The 23932-nt window shown below is 38.0% G+C and overlaps 1 protein-coding gene across 2 annotated transcripts in view; it reads left to right on the top strand.

Annotated features, from left to right (window-relative positions):
* The window catches only part of LOC117179408 (ATP-binding cassette sub-family B member 7, mitochondrial), a 332187-nt gene that overhangs the window by 190294 nt on the left and 117961 nt on the right, over nt 1-23932 (top strand). The window lies entirely within an intron of this gene.

The raw sequence follows: 23932 nt of genomic DNA, 5'->3' as shown, positions 1-23932 counted from the left end.
TTTTAGAAATAGTTAAGCTTTAACTCGAGTAATTTCTATCAACACTTTAAATTTATAATTTAACTTTAATATTAAAGTTTTTAACATTTTGAAATTTTTCTGTTTTCTAAATTACAGTCTGAAATAATTTTATTTAGGGATTGCCCAATTGAATAACATACGTTTAAATCATGAAAGCTTTCATTTTATTCATGATTATTAATTTTTTATAAATAAACTTTCAAATTTACAATTCAAAACTTCAAGACTTGAATCCCATCCTAAATTACCATGCCAAATTATTGTTATTGAATAGTGGCAAATTTTTGAAAATTAAATTTCGAAAGCTTTGAATTTTTATTGATCCCGTTTTCAAAACTCTAATCTACAAACATTTCAACATTTAAGGTTTTGAAACTTTTCTCTTTTTTAAATTTCAATCTGAAGCTTTACAAAATTTCAAGAGATTTCAACAGATTTTTAAGCATTTTAAATATTTGTGGATGTTTTAAAAGATGTCAAGGAATTTTCAATTTATTTTTATAATTTACAGGAATTTCAAAGAATTAAAGAAATTTTAGAGGGGTATTTAAAAAAATTCAAAAGTACTTCAACAACATTTTTTAAAAAGTTCAAGGTATATCAAAATATTTTGAAGGAATTGCTATATGTGAGAGTATTTAAAAATGTTTCAAGGATTATCCAATTGATTATGGTATTTTAATATATTTTGAAAAATTTGTTATATTTTAGGATATTTTAATAGATTCCAAGGAATTTTTTATTGATTTTCATAATTTAGTATAATATTTTAAAGGATTTGAAAATATTTTAGGGTATTTTTAAAATTGCAAGGCATTTTCAAGAGCTTTAAAAAATTTCAAGAGATTTTAAAGGATTTTTAAATATTTGAGGATTTTCAACTATTTTGTATAAAATTCTTTTTGTTTTTCTTTAAAAAAAAAGATTTTTTAACTCCAAGAATATTAATCTTTTTTGTCGAAAATTTAACAATGATTAAACAGTAACTTTTTGTATAGAAAATTAGTCTTGGTGGAAAATAAATTTATTTTGTGCTACTTTTTTTGCATAAAACTAATTGTTTTAGTTGAAAGTTGAACTATTTCTATTAAAAGATAGACAACTAGTCATTAATATTAATATAAAATTTTATAATTATAATATTAACATTAATAATATATATAATAGTAAAAATATCCATATTATATATACCTGAAAAAAATAACCTCAAAATCGAATCATGCATGAAATTAAGAATCACGCGAAACATCAGAATCGCCAATTTCTTTAATTTCTTTCAAATGGGGATCGAGATATAAATAGAAGACCTATGGTGGGGGTAAATCTTAGGCTCGATCTGGCAGCTCTGGGAGCAGCTGATTAGATCTTTATTCGTGAATTCGGGTGAGTTCAGTTCATGTTCGCGCATTTTCGGCTTTACACGAGGCTGGTCTTCGCAGCAGCAAAGTGTGGGGAATCTTCTCCCTTCATTCTTGTGTAGTTTTACCTCTCGCCTAATTCTTAGTTCGTTTTTGCTCTCGCGCGTTTTTACTTCTCTTTTCCGCAACTTTTTTTTTTAGTTCGCTTTTGCTCTAAGCGTGTCATTGCGAAATACAAAAAAGACCATATAATGTATTATATTGTTCATAAATTTACAAAAAGAACTCTACTTTTAAACTTGTTCCCAAAATAAAATGAATAATCTTAAAAATACACAAGTTTTAAACCACATAAATAGCCGGTAGCATGAAATAAATGGATGTACACGAGTAAGTTCAAGTATGTTCAACTGCGGGCGGAAAACTCTAACTGATTTCAACTGGCGTACAAGTTATAGAGTCTACTGTGCCACACGATTAATTATTTGCTCTCCGTAGTTGACCGCAGACCCATTGGTGAAGCTTCGTATCTCAACCATTTATCGCATTATAATTTCCTCTTGTTACATAAAGTGAATCCCAAAGGTTTGTTGCCTGAACCTAGCTGATGTCGTGCCCTGACGTAAGACATGCAGTGATGTTTCATCATCCCTGCCGCATTTCCTGCACTCTGGCGTGAGATTGTACCCTATTTTGTGCATATGATAGCTCAGCCGGTTGTGCTCTCTAAGCATATGAATCATAGTCCTTATCTCTTTCGTGGGTAAACCCAGGTCAGACAACTCAGCGGCGCCACTAATGAAAAACAAAATGTCATATAACGCATATTTTTTTGCTATTTTTTACCAAAATGAATCATTTTTTTGCTCTATTAGTTCTCGAGAAAACAGGGCGGCGCTAGCTTGCCGGCAACTCAGTGGCGCCCTCTACAAAATCATTGAAAAATCAATAAATTATACAAAATGACTAGGTTAGATTTTTTTGCTATTTTTATGCTTTATAATGAGCTATTAATCGCTTTTGTAAATTCAACCCTTTTTTAAAAAAACGACTCCCTTAAATGGAAAAAAAAAATTCTAAAAGTATTTAAAAAATGACTAGGCTAGATTTTTTCGCTTTACAATGAGCTATGAATGGCTTTTGTAAAGTCAACCCTTATTAAAAAAACTACCCCCTTTAATGAAAACAAGTATTAAAAAAGTATTGAAAAAATGACTAGGCTAGATTCTTTTGCTATTTTTTTGCTTTCAAATGTGATATTTAACACTTTTATAAAATTAAACCTTATTGTAAAAAGCAACCCCCTGTAATAAGAAAAAGTATTTTTAAAAAGTATGGGAAAAATGACTAGGCTAGATTTTTTTGCTATTTTTTGCTTTCAAATGTGATTTTAAACACTTTTGTAAAACCAACCCTTATTGTAAAAAGCAACCCCCTGTAATGAAGAAAGTATTAAAAAACAGTATTGAAACTTCATTGACACTGAAAAATTCCCAAAAAGATTATTTTATGACAAATTTATATTTACGTGGTAAAGAGGGGTAGATTTTAGACGTCAATGGTTAGGGCCAAAAAATTGGAGTGTGTATTTTCGAGGGGCCCAAGAATCAGAGACTCCATTGGCACTGGAAAATTCTTAAAAAGATTCATTTTTTCAATTACATATCTAAGTGGTGGTAAGAGGTTGATTTTAGGCGTTAAGCGTTAGAACAAAAAATCGAAAAAGGTGTTTTTAAAGAGTTCGAAAATCAGAGACTTCATTAACACTGGAAAATTCTTAATAATATTATTTTTTTATAATTTCATATCTACGTGGTAGAGAGGGGTTGATTTTAGACGTTAAAGGTTGGAGCAAAAAAATCGAAAAGGGTATTTTCAAGGAGCCCAAAAATCAGATACTCCATTGACACTGGAAAATTCTCCAAAGGATTATTTTTTTACAATTGCATATCTACGTGGTAGAGAGGGGTTGATTTTAGACGTTAAGGGTTGGAGCCAAAAAATTGCAGTCGGTATTTTCGAGGAGGCCAAAAATCAGAGACTCCTGTGACACTTGAAAATTCTCAAAACGATTATTTGTTTACAATTGTATATCTGCGTGGTAGGGAAGGCTGGATTTTAGACGTTAAGTCTGAATTTCAGGCTCCTCAAAAATACGTAAATATAACTTTGTCAAAAAATAATCTTTTTTAGAATTTTTCAGTCTCAATGAAGTCTCTCAATTTTAGGCTCCTCAAAAATACCCTTTCCGATTTTGTGACTCAACCCTTAACGTCTAAAATCAACCCCAGTCTACCACGTAGATATGAAATTTGAAACAAAAATAATTTTGTTGAATATTTTTCCAGGGTCAATGTAGTCTCTGATTTTTGGGCTCCTCGAAAATACCCTCTTCAATTATTTGGCTCCAACCCTTGACCTCTAAAATCAACCCCTCTTCACCACGTAGATATGCAACTGTAAAAAAATAATCGTTTTGAGAATTATCCAGTGTAAATGGAGTCTATGATCTTTGGGCTCCTCAAAAATATCCTTTCTGATTTTCTGGCTTAACCCTTAACGTCTAAAATCAACCCCTCTCTACCACGTAGATATGAAATTGAAAAAAAAATAATTTTCTTGAATATTTTTCCAGGGTTAATGGAGTCTCTGATTTTTGGGCTCCTCGAAAATACCCTCTTCAATTATTTGGCTCTAACCCTTAACGTCTAAAACCAACCCCTGTCTACCACATAGATATGAAATTGTAAAAAATAATCTTCTTAAGAATTTTCCCGTGTTAATGAAGTCTCTGATTTTTTCGCTCTTTAAAAAAACCCTTTTCGATTTTTTACTCTAACCCTCAACGCCTAAAGTCATCCCCTTACCGCCACTTAGATATGAAATTGTAAAAATGCATATTTTTAAGAATTTTCCAATGTCAATGAAGTTTCAATACTGTTTTTAATACTCTTTGATTACAGGGGGTTGCTTTTTACAATAAGGGTTGGTTTTACAAAAGTGTTTGAACTAAAATTTTAAAGCAAAAAAATCTAGCATAGTCATTTTTTCAATACTTTTTTAAAATACTTTTTCTCATTACGGGGGTTGCTTTTTACAATAAGGGTTGATTTTATAAAAGTGTTTAATATCACATTTTAAAGCAACAAAAATAGCAAAAGAATATAGCCTAGTCATTTTTTCAATATTTTTATTTAATACTTCTTTTCATTATTGGGGGTAGTTTTTTAATAAGGGTTGACTTTACAAAAGCGATTCATAGCTCATTGTAAAGCAAAAAAAAATAGCAAAAAATCTATCCTACTCATTTTTTCAATATTTTTTTTAATACTTGTTTGCAGTACAGGGGGTAGTTTTTTGTAATAAGGGTTGACTTTACAAAAGCGATTAATAGCTCATTGTAAAGCAAAAAATAGCAAAAAAATCTTGCCTAGTCATTTTTTCAATACTTTTTTTAAATACTTTTTCTCATTACAGGGGGTTGCTTTTTACAATAAGGGTTGATTTCATAAAATTGTTTAATATCACATTTTAAAGCAACAAAAATAGCAAAAGAATCTAACCTAGTCATTTTTTCAATATTTTTTTAATACTTGTGTTCATTACAGGGGGTAGTTTTTTAAAATAGGGGTTGACTTCACAAAAGCGATTCATAGCTTATTGTAAAACAAAAAAATAGCAAAAAAATCTAGCCTAGTCATTTTTTCAATACTTTTTCTCATTACTGGGGGGTGCTTTTTACAATGAGGGTTGATTTTATGAAAGTATTTAATATCTCATTTGAAAGCAACAAAAATAGAAAATGAATCTAGCCTAGTAATTTTTTCAATATTTTTTTTAATACTTGTTTTCAGTGCAGGGGGTAGTTTTTTGTAATAAGGTTTGACTTTACAAAAGCGATTAATAGCTCATTGTAAAGCAAAAAAATCTAGCCTAGTCATTTTTTAATACTTTTTAAAATACTTTTTTCCATTACAGGTGGTAGTTTAAAAAAAATAAGGGTTGACTTTAAAAAATCGATTAATAGCTCATTGTAAAGCAAAAAATCTAACCTAGTAATTTTGTTTAATTTATTGATTTTTGAATGAATTTTGTAGGGGGCGCCGCTGAGTTGCCGGTTACCTAGCGCCGCCCTGTTTTCTCGAAAACTAATAGAGCAAAAAAATTTTTTTTTTTTTTGGTAAAAAATAGCAAAAAAATAGCAAAGGCTCGGTCCATCCTGTACGTTTTGCACATTGTGGCTTTCGCCTGTCGTCAACCTTGTGTTTGTTTTCAGTATTCTCAGTGTTTTTTTCAGATGCAACTTTTGATGACCATACCGATGCAGCAAGCCACTAGTGCCATTATCGGTTCCGATCATATGTATCCACCTGCTGCGCCGTATTTTTCAACTGGTCCGCCCTTACGTTGCCCTTGATTCCTGTGTGACCCGGGACCCCTGAAGTCTACTTTGTTCTTTTCTGCAAGTTTCTTTTTGCATTTTCGATAATCCGATGCAATGACAATTCTCATCAGGGCGTAGTTAAATATCTGCGCGAAATTGAGGCCTTGTGTATACAGACACTTCTGCCGTTCTAACTCCCTATTCGAGAGAGTGTCTTTGAATTCCTTCCTCCTTTTTCCTGTAGCACAAGCCCGAGGAATTGCTTCGTGTGAAATTCCTATAGCCACTGCTACCTGTGGGGTGTCTTAGCTCAATTTTACAAGACGCGCTAAGCGGTCTCACTTTCTTTGTGCACCGTTACGGTTTTTCTTCCTTTTAGAGAGTCTCGTTAGCCGTTCTTCCACCGTGGCAACAATATTGCCGCCACCGTTGTCAAAAGTCTGCATCACTTCCGGTGAACTGCCCCCTGAGGAGCCACTTGCATACAAGGATTACATACCCCGCTTACAGACTACAGGATTCGACCTGAAGTTTCAAAGTCTCCGTTAAGACATCTCCTTTGTACTCCGGCGTGTCCGCCCTAACTAAGGGGAGCACTCTGGGGTGTTCCAGGATTTGTTAATCCTGGTGACATTTACTCCTGAACACGGCGATCACATATTAGCTTGGAAGCATGAGAACTCGCACCCTCGATATGCCAGTAGACTTTCTAGTACCCCCTAGAAGGATCGGTCATTGGTTTAGATCTTACAGACTAGAGTGCTTCAGTTTCCCAGAGCAGCTACATCTAGTAATCTCGCAACTCTTGGGGATGCAAGGAACTAGTACTAATTGACAAAGTCAAAACTGCTATGAGGGAAAGATATGCGTCCGCCTTTTTCGAAGTGTCTGAAAGCGATTTTGAAAACTAGCCTCAATTCGAAAAATAAGATCAAGGCCGTCAACTTCTGGTGATTCCACGCCTCATGTACTCTTTTGGAAAGAGTTTCTGAAGAGTTTCTGAAAGAATATTCGTACTACTTTGTTCGACATGCAGAAGTGTGTTGAATGTCCGTCAGTTGTGTGCATCACAGATCACTCAATTGAACGCATATTTCGATAGTGAGCGGAAACAACACTATCTGTAAAAAATTCAAGAATTGCACTCCTCTGTATTGCGCTGATTTGAATAACAGAAACATCCAAGCTCGCCCTCGTGAATATATTGCACAAAAGTTGAGCCAGGAGTCGTTACACGGAGAGCAATCCAGTATACAAGATCAGTCCAATGCGAATATTAAGGCATCCAACCTGTGGCTACGGAAAACCTCAATCTTTCCTGTAAAAGAAGGACTTATCGTAACCGTACAGGACAAAGTTATAAGTATCATAAATTACCAAAAACGTATACGCCACTAATCTGTGGAGGGTTAATACCGGTTATATGGTGGTCAAAATGAACCCATAGAATGCATCATTGATATCTGCTGAATGTTATCACAATGCGAGTATATTTACAGACAATGATGTGGCTGGCATCATAAACCAGCAGATTGCCTTGAACCTGAACCTACTGCAGGAATTTTTAATAGTAAATAGAGTCTTAATTATTTTATTACAATATGTTTACATTTATTTTCAATGTAGGTAATTGAATATGAAAGTTTACACTTTTTTTTAGTTTTACATTAAATAACTTCCCGCCGTAAGTATGAAAGAGAACTCAATGGGATTGGGGGGGGGGGGGGTTATAGTAGTGAGTTCCCCGAAAAAAAGGGGTTGGCTACTAAGTTTCTTTAAAGTTTGGCTTTGATAACATATCATGATGGCTGCGGCAAGGCTGGGCACTGCGAGCCTAAATGACTTGTTTAGGAAGCAAATAAAAATGGGACAAGCGGGTTCCCAAATTGTAAACTTGAAAAGGAGTCATTCCTAAATGACTGTAACGAGACTACGTCTTAAGGGCCTAGGAAGAAAGGAGATGGCGTCGGATACGATCACCAGGGAAAAAGGACTCTCAGGCAAACTACAGATTTGTACAAAAACATCGTCTAGGTTGGCGAAAACGAAGTGGGGCGGAATCCCGAAAAGTTGGTCAAAAGGCCATTTTTTAACATCAACAATGAAAGATTTTTTCTAAAAGTAGACATATGAAAGCATTTGAATCCAAAGTTTTATATAAATATGTTAAATATAGACCAAAAAATAAACACTTGATTTTGAAATGTATATCTTTTTTTTTGACGTTAAATTTGTTAAATATCTTGTATTGCAGGAAATTTTCGAATGTAATATAGAAACTGCAATTTCTTTACAATAATCAAGTATCTTCAGAAGAAAAAGTAATGCGAATAAGTCAAAAATGTTCTTTTTTCTTGCGAAAATGTAGCGCCCGTCTTGAGCTATAATTTACATATGCGCTTTTTTGTAGAAACTAATAAGCTGCTATATTCTGGAAGTTATGAGCCTAAATGCGTGGACTCGCTCTTTACTTATTTGTTAGGTACCGCATCACACAGAGTTGCACCTAGGTGTACCACTGCTCTTGTGAAATAGGTGTTAGCCATATGGCATCGCTTACAGATTGTCTCTAATGTATAAACAGCATCCCCTTATCACTTTAAATTAATATTGATTGATATTACCGTTCTTTCCTTTATTTAAAAACTCATTGCAGACAATATTTTCTGTTTCCTTTTTACATTAGTTTTGATTCTTATTTTCTTTTTTCATTTTTGTTATTTGTTTACGCTCATTATCACTACTATTATTATTTTTTGGCTTTAAAGTAGAAAGCTGACGAAGTTTATGAAGAGTGATATTCTTAATCTCTCCTCACAAATCGAAAGAATCGAATACATCATGCGAAAATTAAATAAGAAGAAATGTAATTAACTTAATGAGTATTTAGTTCCCTTGAATTTTGCTATCTCAAGTCTTAGGGGAAAAAGACGCAAAATTTCAAACAGATAGCAGAAAAAAGATATATTTGAAAAAAGATGAAAAGCGGTTATATTCGACCCAGTAATATCGTCTATGAATTTGGAGCCACGCATTCGAAAAAGTGGTAAATGAAAACAAGTTCAAATTACCGAAGGAAGTGGGACGATGGTCGTGGGGGCTAAAGCGTAGGCTTTGGACCCACTCCTTCGCTTGCGGGTTCGATTCCCGCCTCGTACTCTGGAAGAGTCTCGGTGGCCCATGCGGTGAACACTAGCCTAGCAAGGGAGTTGTTCATCTCCGGAGAGTCGTGGGACCGGTACCTCTAGAGAAAAAAGGTTTTTCTCTAAGTATTTAAGGCTGTTGCTCTTGGTGGTTCGGAAACCACCTTAAACTGTAGGTCTCCCTTCCACCACCAAGTAAGTGTGTGGAGGGTGTGTAAAAGAATAGAGAAGGTGTAAGAAAAATGTAAACCCTTAGGGGACACATTAGAAGCTTCCATTCCAATTACCGAAGGACTCTGAATACTTCTTGCTATTCCTGAAGTGGGCGAAGTTGATAATGAAGGTATTTCTAAGAATTCATCAGAAAGTATGATAAATTATTTTGAATATACATTCGGACTTCCAGAAACATTACAATTATCAAATGTGGTCTAATTGACTGATGAGAAAGGAAGGAATATCCATACAGACTTATGGAGCTTGTTTGACAGACGAGGGGACTCACAAAAATTAAGTACCCCGAAGTTAAAAAGAAAAGTAAACCTCCAAGGTAAAGTCTTATAAACTTGATATGAATAAATAGTATTTTTATTTTGATAATACATTCGTAAACAGCGATCTCGAAAACCCCCTTATACCAATACTGACAAAAATTACTAATTTATTTAGCATACTCGTCCGTCATATTGGATCAACCATTTTGTTTTTGGAATTTTTGACATCGGATTCGTAATCAGCGACCCCAAGAACCACCGAGAAAGAAACTTTTCCCCATTTTATGTATATTTTTTCCTTTTGGCCCATGTTTCAGGATTTCATCCCGCTCTTAAAAAATCCATCAAGCTTGGGAAATAGGGTGGGTGAAGCCCAAGTTACGGGCGCGATTAGGTTAGACGAGGGCGGAGGTAGTTGTGGGGCGTTTATCCACCTGCTGGCCTGCAACAAAACGAGGGGTTTTTAAATTTGTTTGTTGTGACGCTTGCGCGAAATTTGTCCCGGCCATTTTTGAATTTATTGACCGGGGTTGGAAGGAAGATGCGGCGAATCTATTGCTGGTGGTGGGGAGGGGGCTTTAAGTGGAAAGGTTCAGCTACGTGGAAGATCTCCTGGAGGGAAGGGAAGTAACAGAATGGTTGTCCATCGCAATGTTCCGGAGAAGTACTATGTACTTGAAACGAGGAAGGAAGAAAATCAGAAATAAATGTATTCCGGGCATAGTTTGTCTAGGATACGCGACATAGAACATGCTGGGAGACGCATAATAGAAGCATGATGATGGCACTCCCCACTCACCGTAAGGTTCCGTGGAAAACCAAGTCATAAGCGAGTTTCCTACGAGACATCATTAACACAAAATAATACACAGGCACTTACATACCACGGCAGTCTCTTCCGGATTCCTTAAGCCTATTTCTTTTCGATGGAAAAAAACCAAAGGCCCAGGTAACTGGCAGATCGTAAGAAGAATACTTGGTTTAAAATGTATTCACTTTGGTACTCTTTTTTCACGAATCGACAGTGGTGGGTGACTCGATGGTAGCGTTCAATTTTCGAAAATTAACTACTAGACAGCTGAGGGCGGCTCAACTGTCTCGTTCAGTCGTTGGAAATTAACTGATTTTACGGTCAGCAGGCCGTTATTCCGTCGCGTTCGGCCCGTGCGAGAAGAGCGGTCTCGGCCTTGCATTAGCTGTAGTGGCACGACGAAAGAGGATTCCCGTAGTGGCAGATTCCCCCATGTCCACTACTCCCGTGTTCGAGCTTCGTGGCATCGTATCCGCCATATTTGAAGTTTAAGTCTAAATTTTTAATATTAAACTGAAATGATAAAAATGAGTCAATTTATCAAATAAATTAGAAACAATCAAGCCCGTGGTTTTCAACGTGTAATGGTATGAAATTAAATTATTCATTAATATATAACTTTACTTTTTAATTACTTTAATTCAAAATAAAAGTAAAAATTTTGAAATAAAATAATTAAAACTCTGTTGCTATTAAAATTGTATATTGAAAAGTTAGTCACGCCGGAGCAACTCTACAGATATTTCATAAATACGTGGTTAGGCGCTGTCAGTAGACAAGTATACTCACCCGATCTTCAGAAGATATTCAGGTGGAAGTGAAAAATGTGTTTCCGAAGAGAATTCGCGATTATGCCAATCACAAGAATCTTACGATATATCAGAGATAAAGAACACCTCTAAAATGGAAACTTGTATGGTTTTGTAAAATAATGGTAGTTTAAACTATTCTTTGCTCAATAAACCGGTTTCAATTGTAAGTATACTAATGATAAATTATAAGTATCGAGAATTAACGGCTCTGTCATGTTCAGGAGCAACATCAGGAACGATTATTATCTATTTATGGATAGAGCTGCTAAAATCATGCCCTTAACATTTAAACTTTGAACTCTTTCTGCTGTATAATGGTTTTTATTAAATTTATATTTAGATTAACCACTGTAATTTATTATCTTCGTATAGTTTTTTTTTATTTATTTTTTTTTGTTAAAGGAGTAAAAACGGAGAAATGCTCATGCACTAACCACATTCGAACCTTGCTGGCCGCGGGCCCAATATATACGCATCACACATATATATGTAATATAAATACACGTAACATGTACACACGGCCGCTCGGTCCACAAGGAACGAAGGTGAGTGTGGGACTTACCGAAATGGCACCTACCCACTAAACCTTAACTCCTTACCTGCCAACCGATGCTCCTGGAACCGCTTACGCATTACTTCGGGAGCATAGGAATAAGGCCAATTCGCCGTACCTCAGCGCCGCCATTTTTACCAGCTTAGACTTCTTTCTTCTTTGTGCAGTGTATTCTCCCTCCAAGGGTACGCATCGTCCTTGGTAGAGGAGGAAGATGCCTCTTCTCGAGCTCGCCGGCCTTCGACCTCGTGAAAATGTCTTTTGTCCTGCAAGACAATAAAAACAAATAACTACGAAAAGAAAAAACTTCTTACTTCACGTTTCAACCACGATGTTTTTGCGGCTGTGTATTAACAAGCTGCAGTTGTCATCTTGCGCTTTCCCTGGCTGCTAACTTCGTCTCGTCTGCTTTCTTCTGGCGTAAAACGGTCTATACATAACTAGCTATTAGTTCCCAGTGAACCTCACTACCCAGTATCACATCGATAATTGTCTCTGGTGTGAGACCTCCGACCTTGCTTTGCAGCTTTTGCCTTTCTTCTATCCACCTGCTACATTCAAAGAAGGTGTGGAGCGCGTCATCGCGGTCGTTTCCATAGTACACACAGTCTGGCTTCTCCACTTTCCCTATTTTATGTAGGTACGCTCGAAACAACCCATGCCCAGAGAGCATTTGTGTTGTGTAGAAGCCCACTTCTCCATGTTGCCGGCTCACCCACGCATTTACGTCTCGTATGAGACTGAAGGTCCACTTGCCTCTTGTCTCTATACTGCACCTTTTCTGCCACTCATGCATCGTTTGTGCCCTTGCTTCTTGTTTGGATACAAATTTACCGCACTCGGCTTTTCTCAAGAATACGGCCTTGCGTTCTGCTCCAAACAGGTCAATGGGAATAACTCCTGCAATCACCAATGTAGCTGGTTCCGAGACTGTGCGATAAGCATAGACCACCCTCTGCGCACCTCTTCGCTGCACCCCCGCCATTTTTTTCGGAACTTTTCTATTCTCAGAGCATCTGCCCAAACTTCGGCTCCATACACTCGAATGGAGTGCGTTATCGGCATTAGTAGGCGTCGCCTACTCGTTTTTGGATCTCCTATATTGGCCATTAGTTTCGCTATTAAATGGCTGAGGTTAGTTGTCACTGTGCACGCCTTGTCCGCTGCTCGTTTTATTTGCTCCCAAAAAGTGAGCTTGTTATCGAGCAGAATACCAAGGTGTTTGGCTGATCTTTTTGTGTACACTTCTTCCCTTCCCACCATCATTGGGATCTCTAGTTGAATCCGTTTTCTTGTTAGAATAACTATCTCAGTTTTCTGGATAGCTAGGCTTGGTCCATGATCGGTCATCAATCGTTGGACTCGTCTCATAACATCGTTCAGCTTCCATTGAGCTTGTTCGAGGTCGCGAGCCGCTATGGTTGCTGCGATATCGTCTGCATAGCTCACTAGGTTCGTGTCTTTCGGCATCTCAATTCGTAAGATCCCGTCGTAAGACACGTTCCATAGGTCTAGACCTAGGATAGATCCTTGGGCAGCGCCCGCCGTAATGGTCTTCTGGCGGGATCCTTCACTCGTTTCGTAAAGTAGCACCCGATCCTTCAGGTAATTACTCACCATCCGTATAAGGTACTCCGGTACGTTAAAATTGTGCTTCAGTGCATGTAGCATGTCGCTCCATTTAGCCGAATTAAAGGAATTTTTGACGTCAAGTAGGACAAGTACCACGAGCTTTTGGGAGTAGCAATGTTCACAACATGCAATGCTGCATCTACCGTGGACATTCCTTTCCGGAAGCCATACTGACTGCTGGATAAATCTCCAGCCGCCTGTATAGCCGACTGTAGTCGGGGTTTCAAAAGTCTCTCCAGTAGCTTTCCTGCCGTGTCTCGCAGACACAGTGGTCTAAAGGTGACGGTGAAGTTGGGTCGCCTTTTCCCTTTTCTATGAGTACGAGCTTCTGCCGCTTCCACTGTTTTGGGAATGTACCATTCTTGAGGCAGCTATTGTACATGTTTAGCATTATCCCGTGCTTACATGTACGATTGCTTTAATAACCTCCACTGAGATGCCATCTGGGCCTGGTGCCTTTTTGTTTTGAAGTGATCTTGCTCCTCTTACAAACACCATCTCGGTGACGAGCGGAATTTCGTGCGATATTACGTACGCATCTTCTTCTTCCCGCAGTTGGTGTGTGGCGAAAAACGTACCTACACTATATGCCATTTTTTCAGCATCACGCAGTCCTACTGAGGTAAGTCTTCCAAGTTTGCGAGTTACAATCTTGTAGCCCAGGCCCCAGGTGTCTTTTTCCACTTCATCTCTAATGTTCTGCCATCCAAGAATCTTGCTTTTTTAATGGATTTACCCAATTCTTTTTTGGCTTGCTTGAAAGCTGCGTTTTTTAAAGCTGCTTCGGTTGGTCGCTTCTTTTTAACGCGTTGCGCTCTACGCCTTAAGAAAAACATTCCTTGCGACGGTCTGCAATCTCCTCCGACCACCAATAGGCCGGGCTTTGATTGTCGCGTGGTCTTCTTTTTGGCATAGACGCGTTGCAGGTTTGACGTACCAGCTGCATCGTGGTCTCAACAACCCTTCCGGTGTCTTCTTGAGCCATCTCAGCCACTGCATCTTTCCCGCTGATAAGCGTTGACGTCAACTTTTCCTTGTCCATTTTGGCGGCATTCCATTTGTGCTCTTGTTTGGTCGCCTTATGTCTTTCTTTTTTTAGCGACATTTGTATACGGAAGTTAATATACAAATGGTCGCTTCCTGTGTAGTCCTCGATGACTCTCCAAGCTTGGGCCCTTCTGACGAGATTTTCTGTCACCAGAGATATGTCAGGGATGGTTCCCATCTGCCCAGGGCGTCGAAAGGTGGTCTGTCCCGTATTTAGAACGCAAGTCCTCTTCTTGCAGCCATTTCCATCACTTTTTCCCCCCTAGGGTCCATATACGCCATACCCCACTCTAGAGCTTTTGCGTTGAAGTTCCCAGCGATCAATATCTCCTCTGCGGTGTCTTGCATCATCTCTTCGATGTTATCAAGTTTCGTCTGAAAGTTTTAGATGGGTTCGTTTGGGGTGAGGCAGCAGCTCACAAAAGTGATCTTACTGCTCTTAACCCAGACATATCCTTCCCCTGCTCCATGGCTTTCCACAGGAACCTTGTTTATGTTCGTTCCCCATATTGCCGCTGTGCCTAACTTGCCCGAGAACCATGTAGTGCTCGTCCTGTCCTGGTACTGCTCGCTGAGTATCAGCAAATCGGTCTTCTCGTCGTACGTAAGTTGCGTAAGAAGGTCGTTTGCATTTTTACTTCTGTTCAAGTTAGCTTGAACTATGTTGATCATTGTCTCGTATTTCTTTTGGCCCGGTCTAGGGCCTCGCGGAAAACCGAGAACTTCCATGGGCCAAGCATATGACTGGAGTGATCTGTACCTCCTTTTAGTTCCGAGCACAGAACGCAATGTGGCTCCTCTGTGCAGGTGGCCGCTTTATGTCCATTTTTCCACATTTGTAGCACATGTCAGTAAGGTCGGGTCCTTTGCAATAACACGACTGATGACCGAAGCCGAGGCACTGAAAACAGCGAGTGACTCGAGTCCTTTTCCGGATTCTGATATAAATCCAGCCAATTTTAATTCGGCTAGCCTCTAGTAGATTCTTGGCTTCATTCTCGTTGATGTCAACGATGGCCATACTTTGTCCCCATTTTTGCCTTGGGGATGGTAACCTTAATGTCTCCAGTGTGTCCATCAAGGTCACGGTTCAAGGCTTCCTCAACGTCTTCCTTAGTTGTAATGCTGTCAAGGTCCATGGATTCCAGGCACATTCTGGGTACTATGCTCCTGACTGCTGCCATCTCTCCCACTGACGTCTTTGTAGCATTGGCAAAGGCTTGTGTAGCCTTCGTTCCTTTCCCGAGCTCCATCAGGATGTCGCCCCCACGCGTACGGCGGATGGAGCGAATTTTTGTGCCCGTGTCCTCAGGTTTGATTTTCTGCCTTATATCTCTCAGCACGCTCGCGTATGTCTGTCCCGTTGCAGGTTTTATTAAAACCACATCGAGACGTTCTCTTTTGTAAAGCCTACGTTGCTGGGTTCTCTGCTCTATCCCTGGTTTAGGGCCGCCTTGTTTCGAGCTTTTTTCGTCTTTTTTCTGAGGAGTTGAGTCTTTCGGTCTCTGCTCGACATTTTTTGTTCTTCTGCCTGCTACAGTTGTCCAATCTCTTGATGATTCTTCACCTCGTTTACGTTTGTCAATCGGAGTGGCGGCATTATTTTCAGCAGGGCTACTAGCACTTCTTTTAGTCGATACTACTGGTGTATTTGGAGTGTCCGAGCTGCTAGCATCAGCATGTGACCGGACTTGACCAGTCAGACAGCAGAAGTTGCCGATCTCCTTCTGTTGGTCATTCCGTTTCGTCTTCAGTTGTTGGATCAATTCTCTTATGTAAATCATCCCTTTCTTTACAGTGAGGCTAATATTTTGCTGCCTATCAGCCGCGTCAGACATTTTTGCCGTCTCATCCGACATTTTTTCAATAATATCTCTAATTGACATTTCTTTATCTTCAATCTTCTTTCATATAGCGTTCAAGCCCTCGTTTTTGTTCTGGCCTGGAGAAGCTGCAGTTTCGGAAGTCTCAATCCTCTGATTGAGAAGTGCCGCCAGCTCAGGTACGTCGTTGTCATTTTGCTCTAAATTAGTTTTGTTGTTCATATTCGCCATAGATTATAATCGCCAGCGCATCGTGCGTGGAGGGGCGGGTCGAAATAGCTGAGAACGGGTATACCCTCGGACCTAAGTCCTACCCCAGTTCTCTGGGCCCCAGCCTTCGTTTAACCAGTCCCGGAAAACACGGACGGACTGGAACTCGCCCGGGGCACTGCAGATTCCGAACTCTGCAGCCACCACGCTCCTGATCCCATGCTGCGGTTGACACGTCGCGTCGGTAGTGCAAGCACACAACAGCTCCTCGCCACGCAAGCCGGTCAGGTGAACGTGGTCCGGAGCACTCCCAGTGGGCCGCAGCGGGGAACAATCGTGGGTTTTTTCTCGGTGTCTCCTTCACCCAGTGTGTGTGTTCTATCTCATGATTATAGTCGAGAATATCGGAAAACTAGCAAGATCAAGCAAGATCGGGCAACATTCATGATGAAATTTACAGTTTTACATTTCTCGTCAATGTCAAAAATAATGTAGCGGAATTTGGAAAATATGGAAGTACAATGACATTAAGATGAATAAGATTGCCAAAAAATACAATCGGAAGCTTTAGGCTCATCAAAATAATAAGCAAAATAATTTCACATTACGAACTGCTACATTTCCAATAACATTAAGTTGTAAAATTATTTAAAAACTTAATAACCGGTCCAATAAAATAAATTTTATTTATGTATACAACAAATGTATACTTTTTCGAATTTGGGTGGTTAAGCTAAAAAACTTAATTTTATTTTTCGTATTAATTTTATCTATGCTACTTCCTTCAGCTTGCCTGCCCTTTGGGTTTATATTTCTTTACTTTTTCTAACCCTGTTGTATAAACGAAGTAGTTAGATTTTGTAAAATTATTATGGAACTAAAGAAATGTAAAGTTATATGCTAGAACAGAAAAGTGTGGAGAAAAATAGTTTTTAAGAAATCTGTGATGAAAAGTGTCATTGGAGTGAGAGACGCCTAAAACTAAAGAGCTTCAATGCTAATTGGCGCTTGTGGCAAGCATTACTTAGTGAATATGATTATAGTATATGATTATTAGCAGGCTTTTGTATTTTTGAATTCGATCAGTGAGCCGGGTCAGAGCATCGTTGCGGATCAAAAAATCTAGAATAATGTAAAAGTCTAGTACCCTCACTATGTATCTCCTCGTATACCTTTTAATTTTTCTTAATTGCTTGCTATAATGTAAAATAATTACTTTGCTTAGCTCGAAGCTGCTGATGGATTTTTTCTTAGTATGTTTATTCATATTGAACCGCTGGCGATCAAAAGGGGATAAGCCCGAAAAGCCGTCGTTTCGGTTGACCCATGGGACATTTTTTTTCAGGACAAATTAAAATTTTTTAATAACATGTCCCAATAGGAAATTTTGTTGCGCATGTTTTTAGCCCTATAAATAAATTTGATGACTTATCACTAAAAATTTATTACGATTTTCATTCTTCTCATGGCGTAAATTGGATATTGAAAGTTTCAAACGCTTCGGGAATCGAACGAATTTTCAGAAAATTGAAATTAACAGTCACCTAAACTATTGCTAGGATTCAAGGAAGTTTCTTGGAAAATATCAGGCAATTATTTTTTATATTTTCAAAGTCACAATTGATTTGAGGTCTTAACGCTATTCCGTACGTGTTTTAATGGCCGGCTTGACCTTCCAATCGTCCGCTGTTATACAGACGTTAAAATTCCAGGACCAGTCAGCACGCGTACGGGATAGTGTTGATAGCTTAAATCAATCGTGACTTAAAAACTATAACATATAATTGCTTTATATTTTCCAAAAAATTTCCTTGAATCTTAACAAAAGTTTAGGTGACCGTTAATTTGAATTTTCTGAAAATTCTTTTCGCTCCCGAAGCGTTTGAAACTTGCATTATCTTACTTACGCAATGAGAAGAATAAAAATCCTTATAAATTATTAGTGAGAATTCATAGAAATTCTATAAATACCGTTAGTTTCGTTATGGGTAATTGTCAAATTGCAGGCAAACTTTAGTTCCGAAAGTGGCAATCACATTATTATTAGGAATTTCATATTTAACAACTAAAGTTGATTGTATCACATTTTAAAATTTGAAATCGAAAAGGGGCATTACTAAAAATAAGAAATAATAATTAAATTCGTACATTTAATATGGAACGCGGATTTGAGGTTAGGACTTTGTTGAAAAAGAGCGCGAGCTTTTAAAAAGTTTAAAGACTGTAACTCATGCCACTGAAACTGTTTTTAAGCAATATCTCTAATGACGATTTTATTGTCAAAATGTACTATTGAGTTTTATTATCCGATTGACAAAAAATATGTTTATATATTATAAGTTAAATTTCGTAGAATTTTGGTTTGACGGACACGCTTAATAATTCTGTGTTTATTACTCAGCTGTAACTACAAATATTTTACTAGCAAAAAAAATTGACGCAAATGAGGATTAATAAGACAACAATCGAGGGACAGACTTGAAGGTTTATACAATATTATTTGCTTAGCTGGACAAATTTGCACGAATTAAAGTTTTGCTTCTCTAAAGTTTACAAACCTGAGACATTAGACGATGTTTTACGCCAACTGTCAAAACAAACGAAAAGATACGCATCTCCTTGTACAACATGAGGTTTGGACACCTAACGCTAATTGAAAAAGCACCTGACCGGAAATCAGAAGTTTTGTGGTTCGATTCCCAATGAGAATTCGATTCCCAAGAAGAAGTAGGATCTTTTTTTCAAGAAATAATTTTCCTTTTAATTTGAAAATACTATTTTCCATCTAGTCTGATTAAGACGTTAAGCATTTCCTGTTATTGAAGATTCTTAACTTGATCGATATTGTGGATTTTCTGCCTTCACAGTTTGGAGGATTGTCTACTGTGGGTAAGGTAACATTTCGCTGATGATGTAACAGATTCATTAAAAAAATTAACATGTTCTTGATTATTTCGATAACTAATAAAGTCATCACATTTTACTCTTAAGACCCAAGATCTGGACCATCAATTGTTCAATTTATGGTGCTGGGAGAGCTTTGGCTGATTCAACGATGGATCCAAAGATAAAAAAAAACGCTTACATCAACTGAACAAGAAGATTGAACGGGCAAGACAAAATGCGTCCCGTGTTCAATGCGTGATTTACTACATAACATTCTTTTAAAAAGTTCACAGAAATGGTTCGAATGTTTGCCTAAGAACTGAGGATCTACAATTACATACTGAACAAGTCAAAGCTGCTGACAATCAAGCAGCATATTGGTAACAAAATTATTTGACGCAAAAACGAGAATACAGAAGAGGGAGAGATGGATCAGGGAGAATCAGCAGTTTCTAGCTGACCAATCGCGTTTCTTCAGCGAACTGCCTGTTTCTGTCAAAAATCCACCAAAGCCCAACGAGGTAGACTTTCTAAAGAGGTATACAGGATCCCGTCAATACTGGAGTTGATACAAGATACTAGGAATATCATCCGCCTAAAGTTTTGCGAAATTCTCATAACGGACTGCTGTCCGAAAATCTTAGTTTCAGCAAATTTGGCACTTCGTTTTGAACAATTGATTCTATCACGCTCGGAGCGTTAAGTAGGACAGGGTCGCGGCCAGCAGCGTCAAAGCGGCAACGAAGGTGATGGAGCACTCCTAGGGCTGCATTATGTCTTCATAGATACTCCGTTCCCACGTGAGTAGGGTACCCGGATATTATGTGTTCCAGGTAGTCAGCGTATGAATGGCCAATACTAAGGTGAAAATGACACCTTCCTGGCATACGAAATTGAAACACTTTGTACCTGAATTAAGTCCTGACGAACTGAGGAAAGCAACAGTTTGCTCCTTCGACAAGAAAGGATTAATTACATTTCTTTGAAAGTTTCCGTGCATTTTCTTGTCGAGTTGCTGTTAGCGGAATTTTTCAATCTCTGCTTTCTTTACTTCGGCTTTTAGAAATGAGACATCTAGATAAGGTTATGCTGTTTCCCCATTTCTCCTTTGCCAATCAGCTTGTGTGTTCTGACCATTTTTAGCAGAGGGGCTCTGCTGTTTGCAACGCTGTAAGCTGTACTACAAAAAATTCCGATATGAAGACATTGTAGATTCGAAAATCAGCGTCAACCTTGAAAGCGTGAGATGTATAGTCGTAGAACGGAATTATTGATATTCAAGCTCTTATGCATATGCATGATCTTTCGCGTGACTATTTCGAGGGTCGTAATCTCGTTCTTTGTTTATTCAACCATCCCAAATGAGAAGAGACAGAGACTCCTTTACTAATTTTACGTCCTGAATGCGGCTTCTAGGCACGTCAGGCCATGTTAAGGTCTCGCAAGTGTTAAGATGTCTAATAACACTTATATCCAAAACCTCACGGTCATCGGAAGCGCCAGAAATCCTTCGTTTCTTGAAATTAATCAAACTTTTGAACAGATAGGTGATAAATCTTTGAGAGGTTGAATCGAAAGCTTTCCGGCAGCGAATCCATGACATTGACAAGACGGGATGATGGGCTGCTGCGTCTTTGCAGACGCAACTGTTAATTGGAAGATTCTTTCGGCATCATGCGACACCTTTTTTCAAGCCACGTTGTTCGTACGTCTCTCTGCACAAAAGCCTAATTCTTCAAACAACCATGTCGTTTAAGATCGCTGTAGAGATTTTATAGAACGTTTTCAAACAAGTTATTGGTATGTAATTCTCTTTGTTGGACAAGTCGTCTTTTTCGGTAGGAGTATCGTGCGTCCTAACACGAGCCACTGCGGAATGAGCATTTCCAAATTTAAATATGAGTTTAACATGCGGACCAGATGTTGGTGCGTAGAAGTAAACTTCTTCCGCCAGAAGTTCTTGATACCATCTGTTCCGGCAGCGAAAAAGTTCTTCATTTCCCTAAGTGCTTTTTTAACCTGTTACGCAGTGATTAATAGACATTCCTCCTCAGATGTTATGAGTTTGTCCCAAAGCTCCTTGAAGCGGATGATATTGCTAGTTGTTTCTGTATTATTCATTGTCTTCAAGATCTTGTATATGTCTCTCAAAAAAGTCTCTACCTCTTTGGGTTTGGGTGGATATTTTAAAGAGACAGGCAGTTCGCTGAAGAGGCACGTTGAGTCAGCGAGAAACTGTGGATTCTCTATCACAAATTCTCCCCTCTTCTTTATTGTTCTCCTTACGTCAAATAAAACCAATTTTTTGTCATAATAATGTTGTTTGATTGCCACCAGTATTGATTGTTTCAGCGTGTGATGGTAGATTCTCAGTTCTTTGTTGAATTTTGGAACATTTTCCGTGAACAGCCTACCAGATATTATGTAGTCAAGCAGACACTTGTCAGCAGACGCATTCTGTTTTGCCTGTTCAATCTTTTAGTTAAGTTGTTAAAAGCGTCTTTTGGTCTTTTGATCTATCGTCGGTTTTAGCCTTCGTTATAAATCAGCCAAAGTTCTCGCAGCGCTATAAACTGAACATCTGGTGGTCCAGAGGTCGGACTACTTGGAGATATTGTTACGAAGGGAGGCATCCATTTCAGTCAGATTTTGGGGCTTAGGAGGATCTTGCATGTCAATGTTTCTCCTTATCCTGACATTATGAGCATCTTTTAGAAGGTGCCTGCTTTCTGAGATCAATCGTGATGTCGCTTCCTCATCTTCACAAAATAATGTTGTACCCAACTTATATCAATCAGAGGACTTCCATTTCCGGCATGAAAGTGTTTGGCCACATGGATTCAATAGAAATGTACAATTAAAGATTGGATACGATTAAAAATTTTCATTCGTTTTCAATGCAACACTTCTGAGATTTGTACTTCCTTAACGAGCGCTTTTGAAAGTTTCAGGTTAAAAAAGTTGTGTACGTCTGAATCTATGTTATATAAAAATCTATTTTAAAACTTATCAATTTCGTTCCGAGGTAATTTGTGGTCGAACCAGAAATTCCTATCCGACAGAATTCTAACTCAATTGACGAGTGCTGAAAGGATTAAGACAGTTACCGGAAAGGGACGATAAGTTACTGTATATTATGTACAATTTTGTAAAATTTTGGTAATATTTGGTAACTGGAATTCCATATTGCCCTTTATTGGTTAGGCTAACTTTTGAATGAGAACATGAGTCTTTTAATGGGCATAGGGGTTATTGTCTGAGACTCATTTAGCAACGATTATGATTGGGTATCATATAATTCAGGAACAATAGTTGCAATACAAAATTATGCATTTAAATAAAATTGTTTAAATTTAAATAGTTTAAATTATTTACTAAAAAATAATTAAATTGGCCACTCTTAAACAAATACTGTCGTACATAGTCTACTTATATTCAGACTATATTCTCAAGAGTTTTGATTGATTTTGTTGAACATTGTGTTCCACATATTTTTATCACACCACGTCCGAATATTGGAAATTTGTTTATATATTTAACACATTAAAAATTGATTTTTTTCTTTTGATTTGCGTTTATGAAATCTCAGAGTCACAAAAACTATTACGTACGCTTTATTTTATAAAAATTATCTTTATCAAAACTGAATAATTGAATGTCACTATCACTTTAAGTGTAAATCTTATTATTCCTGCAAAATCAGTGAACGAGTCTCTCCAGATCAGGTACAAGCATCTTGTTCGGAAGATTTAGTCCTTAAATCTGTCGGCGATGAACAAGGTATCTGCGACTAACATGCTTGCCGTCTCGGGTCTTCCCTACTCGTTTGGGGTGGTTCAATGGACGAAGAACGAGCCTAAGGCCTTTGACATCACCACAGTAAGATTATGCATGTGCATAAGAGCTTGCATATCAATTCGCCTTTTCCGCGATTATATATTTCACGCTGTCAAGGTGGATGCGGACTTCTGAATCTCCAGTGTCTCCATACCCTAATTTCTCTAACTAAATCTTACATCATTGCATGTAGCAGAGTTCCTCTCCTAAAAACGGCCAGGGACAACGAAGTAAAGAAAGCAGGGGCTGAAGAATTCCGTCAACAGCAACTCGACGAGAACCGCGACTGCAATTTACGTCAAGAAGTTACCAGCGATCGGTGCAGAACATATCATGCTTTCGTTGATTACCTAGAACACATACTATATGGGTGTCCCACCCACGAGGGAATTACGTATCGCTACACAGATAATGCGGCCCTAAGAGTGCTTTATTACCATCTTTGTTTCTCTTACGGTGTTGGCCGCGACCCTGCCCTGTCGAACGCATTGAGGGAGATAGAAGAAATTGTCTAAAAAGAGAAGTGCCAAATTTTCTGAAACTACAATTTTCGCACAGCCGTGTCCGTTATGGACTCGAGGCCTGACATCGTTCTCCAAGACTTCTATAAATGAACTACATTCGTGATCGAATTCTCGGCTCTAGCCGACAGCAACATCATTGTTAAGGATAATGATAAGGAGGAGATGTATTAAAACCTAAATAAAAAAATAAATTGAAAATTCCTTTTCCAAAAATCAGTTAAAGTTTTAGTTTTTGAAATATAAAATATTTGGGCTGGGCCAATCAGGAGCGTGGTATAAACACACGTGCATGCGTGAGCGGGATTCTAACGTAGTGTTACTGAAACAACTGAAAACACAGCAAAGTTCAGACTATAATAATTTTACGTAATGTCATTTGATATTTTAACACTGGCTC

The sequence above is a fragment of the Belonocnema kinseyi genome, chromosome 9 (genome assembly GCF_010883055.1).
Source record: "Belonocnema kinseyi isolate 2016_QV_RU_SX_M_011 chromosome 9, B_treatae_v1, whole genome shotgun sequence".
In the NCBI taxonomy this organism is placed as follows: Eukaryota; Metazoa; Arthropoda; class Insecta; order Hymenoptera; family Cynipidae; genus Belonocnema; species Belonocnema kinseyi.
Note: the sequence above shows the minus strand (reverse complement) of the source record. Positions and strands in the feature narration are given on the sequence as shown.